We start from the raw sequence: 4,301 nt of genomic DNA on the forward strand, positions 1-4,301 counted from the left end.
TAGAAGAGGAAACCAAGGGCTAGTATCCAAAATCTATAAAGAGCTCACCAAACTCCACACCCGAAAAGCAAATAACCCAGTGAAGAAATGGGCAGAAAACATGAATAGACACTTCTCTAAAGAAGACATCCGGATGGCCAACAGGCACATGAAAAGATGTTCAGCGTCGCTCCTTATCAGGGAAATACAAATCAAAACCACATTCAGGTATCACCTCACGCCAGTCAGAGTGGCCAAAATGAACAAATCAGGAGACTATAGATGCGGGAGAGGATGTGGAGAAACGGGAACCCTCTTGCACTGTTGGTGGGAATGCAAATTGGTGCAGCCGCTCTGGAAAGCAGTGTGGAGGTTCCTCAGAAAATTAAAAATAGACCTACCCTATGACCCAGCAATAGCACTGCTAGGAATTTATCCAAGGGACACAGGAGTACTGATGCATAGGGGCACTTGTACCCCAATGTTCATAGCAGCACTCTCAACAATAGCCAAATTATGGAAAGAGCCTAAATGTCCATCAACTGATGAATGGATAAAGAAATTGTGGTTTATATACACAATGGAGTACTACGTGGCAATGAGAAAAAATGAAATATGGCCTTTTGTAGCAACGTGGATGGAACTGGAGAGTGTGATGCTAAGTGAAATAACCCATACAGAGAAAGACAGATATCATATGGTTTCACTCTTATGTGGATCCTGAGAAACTTAACAGGAACCCATGGGGGAGGGGAAGGAAAAAAAAAAGAGGTTAGAGTGGGAGAGAGCCAAAGCATAAGAGACTGTTGAGAACTGAGAACAAACTGAGGGTTGATGGGGGGTGGGAGGGAGGAGAGGGTGGGTGATGGGTATTGAGGAGGGCACCTTTTGGGATGAGCACTGGGTGTTGTATGGAAACCAATTTGACAATAAATTTCATATATAAATAAAAAAAAATAAAAAAAAAAGAAGAGGAAACCAAGGCTTGAAAATGGGAGGGCACCTGCCAAGGGGACCCAGCAGGTCAGGAGCAGAGTCAGGTAACACCCAGGCCTGTATGAGTCAGAGCCCATGTTCTCCACCCACACCGCGGACCATGTGGGGGAGTCCCTGGTGCACACAGGAACCAGCCCCAGTGCTGAGACCCGGCTGGTTCCTCTCTGAGTGAACACTGGAGAGAATGTCCCCTGGGAGGCCTGCTCAGGCTGCTGCTTCAGGGAGGGTTTGCCACTGGAGGGAAAATGAAAGGATGATTTCCTGAAGGTTATTAACCCCTCCAAGACATGAAGCCCTTGAGGAGACTGCTCTGGGCCTTCTCTTCATCACAAGGCTTTTGCAAGGATGTCTGAGACCCAAAGCAGGGGAGAGGAGGCCCAGGGTCACACAGATGCTCTGAGTAGAGTAGGGGTCACAGCTTCTGGCCCATGGACCGGGGCTGTCTGTATTGACACCAATGCAGAAATGAGCTGGCACTCATTCATTCATTCATTCAGCAAACCTTTACTCAGCATGTACTGGGCACCAGGTATTATTCTAGTAAGCAGAACCACCAAGGCCCCAGCCCTAGTGGGATTCACTTTCCAGTAAAGCAAGACAGGTGACAAGTGAACAAATATTCAAGAAATATCATTTCAGGGGCACCTGAGTGGCTCAGTGGGTTGTGTGTCGTCTGACTTCGACTTCAGTCACAATCTCAGGCTCCATGAGTTCAAAGCCCCGCGTCATGCTCTCTCCTGTCATGGATTCTGCTTTGGATCCTCTGTCCCACTCTCTCTCTGCCTCTCCTCCGCTCACGCTCTCTCTAAAGAAAAAGAAAAAGAAAAAAGAAATATCATTTCAGGCTGTTGTAAGTGCTACACAGAAACTCAAACAGGATTGCTCCTGATGTTAGCAGCCTTCGAAGATGCCTATGTCCTAAAACCCAGAGCCTTGCAAACATGTGCCCTTAGTTATATGGCAAAAGGCAATTAAAGTTGCAAATAGAATTAAGGTTACTAATCAGGAGACCCTGAGACAGGGAGAGGGTCCTGGAGTATCTGGCTGGGCCCAATGTCTTCATGGATCCTTAAGAGTGGAAGAGAAAAGCAGAAGAGAGAGAAGGAAGAAGCGTCATTGATGAGACACTGCTGGCTTTGAAGTTGGAGGAAGGGGTCATGAGCCAAGGAAAGCAGGCCACCTCCAGGACCCGGAAAAGGCAGGGAAACAAAATCTCTATGGAGCCTCCAAAAAGGAACACAGTCCTACCTACACCTGGATTTTAACCCAGTGAGACCCTCAGCCTTGTGACCTGGCAGACTGAAAGATAATAAAGACACTGTGTTTGTGGTTGTTGGTTCCATAGCAGCCCTAGGATATAGGACAGCAAGTCCCAGTTCTCTCCTCAGAGAGGCCTCTCCTGACCACCTGCTGGGAGGCGTTCTCCTGCTCTTTACTATTCGCTGTTACAGTTTCCCTCACTGAACTTACCACAATTTTAATTCAATGACTCACTTGTTTACTTTGGGAGGCAAGGCAGAGGGTCTCCACAGGGAAGGTCAGGCCTGAAGGATAAAAACACACCAGCCATGCACAGAACTGTCCAGAACTACTCTCCTGAGAGGCGTAGACAGAAGGCAGGAGCAGACAGAAGGCCAGGCCTAAAACCAGTCGGGATGCAGGAAAGCACACCCCAACTTGCTCCCCCCCAGGACCCGCTGGGCACCAGAACCGCCTCACGCAGCAGCCACCGCCACCCTTCCTTCGTGGCAGCTCCTGGACATGTGTCTTTATCCTCTGACCAGCGGTCTGACCTCATGTCCTTGGGTATTCATTTCAAGAGGGCAGCACATCCTCTCGGAAACAGGGTGGAAACCACCAACTAGAGCAACACCATCTGCCAGCAAACAGGAAGACCCCCAGGGGACTACGTGGAACGCGGTGCCTGCTGGGAAAGAACTCACCCTAAGAGGAAACGTTCTTGGGAATGAGGATGATGACCAGTAGCGAAGCTTGGGGGTGCAGGATGGGGAGTGGGGGACACTGAGTCCCAGGGAAAGAGAGAGACGATTAACGCTGCGCTCACTGTTGTGCTGAAATTCTACTACCTGTTGGCCCTTCTCTGTTCCCCTCCCTCCTTCTTTCTCTGGCTTCAACTTGTAACTTTTGCCCCAAACCAAATCCAGAATCTTTTCTGCAGACCATTCCCTGCGCCTGGTGGAGGAGGCCCCTCGTCCATCATCCAGGCTCAGCGGCCTTTACCTCCCCCACCCACGGTGTGTGCCTCCTCCCCACGCCTGCTTCCTCCAGCAGTGCTCAGCCTGGCCTAGAACCTCAAAGCGGGTGACAGCACTCCACTGCTTCACTGAACTGTCCCCTCGTCACCCTCAGGGCCTGGAAAGGGTGCCAGCGTGGGGTGGGTTTGTTTTGGGCCGTGGTGCCATGCTGTGTTTTGTGTTGCTTTCTCAAACAGTGACTGTGGTATTTCATTCCTGGTTGAGTTGCTCAAATCCCCACCCGAAGTTCCTCTGCCAAGGCCAGGAGAGATCTGTGGGGAAGAGACACCTACTTACATGTAGGCCTAAGCCAGGGCTCCAAGTGGCTCTTCAACCAGGCAAGACTTTGGACTCATTTCCTCCTGGTGAGCCCTTAGATTAATTTCCTCCTTCCGGGGAAGATTGTTTAACAGGGCAGGGAGGGTTTCTTCACAGGCTTCTTCGCAGGAGGGCAGGGCCAGGGCAGGGCCAGGGGGAGCCCACCCAAGTGCCCATGAGCCACTTTGTCCCTACCTTTGGGCCTGCTGCATCTAGAGAGACCACCTGGGAGGCCCCAGCCCCTCCAAGAACCAGCAGGCTGGCCTCCCTCAGCTGCTGGCCCAGGGGGTTGGCTGGCTGGGGTCCAGGACCCAAAGCACCAGCTGGAACATTTCATCTTCTCTACTGACGCAGGGACGTGGGAGCCTTGCACCCTCAGGTATGTTCACCAGCCTGGAAAGGGCTATACTTCGGGTTCCACATTATTGACAGAAATGAAAATAGAAGTAGGGCAGACGGAAGATAAGGAACGTGCAGGCAGGACATGCAAGCCAGGGATCTGATCATCTGCATCGCAGGCTTTTTTCCTCAACCACGGGAGCCCTTTGGCGTTCATTCATTCGTTCATCTCTTCATTCAAAAAACATTTGAGCATCACCCATGACTCACACCAGTATTCGAGGAATGAACAGAGAAGGCCCCAAATCTCATTTTTCTCTGAAAATAATGATCTGAAAACTTACAACAAAGTATGTGATCTTTTTTTTTTTTTTTTTTTGAGAGACCAGAGAGTGCACGAGTGGGGAGATGGGC

The 4,301-nt window shown here is 50.3% G+C and overlaps 1 protein-coding gene across 2 annotated transcripts in view; it reads left to right on the plus strand.

Annotated features, from left to right (window-relative positions):
• Positions 1-3,661: 3,661 nt before the first annotated feature.
• Positions 3,662-4,301, plus strand: part of FAM3D (FAM3 metabolism regulating signaling molecule D) — a 34,193-nt gene continuing 33,553 nt past the window's right edge. For both annotated transcript variants that reach the window (XM_086697792.1, XM_086697796.1), the window contains exon 1: positions 3,662-3,927. The gene's annotated coding sequence lies outside the window, so the exon portion shown is untranslated. The remainder of the gene's footprint in view (positions 3,928-4,301) is intronic.

This window comes from Puma concolor, chromosome A2 (assembly GCF_028749965.1).
Source record: "Puma concolor isolate L17-30 chromosome A2, mPumCon1.1.hap2, whole genome shotgun sequence".
NCBI classification, from domain to species: Eukaryota; Metazoa; Chordata; class Mammalia; order Carnivora; family Felidae; genus Puma; species Puma concolor.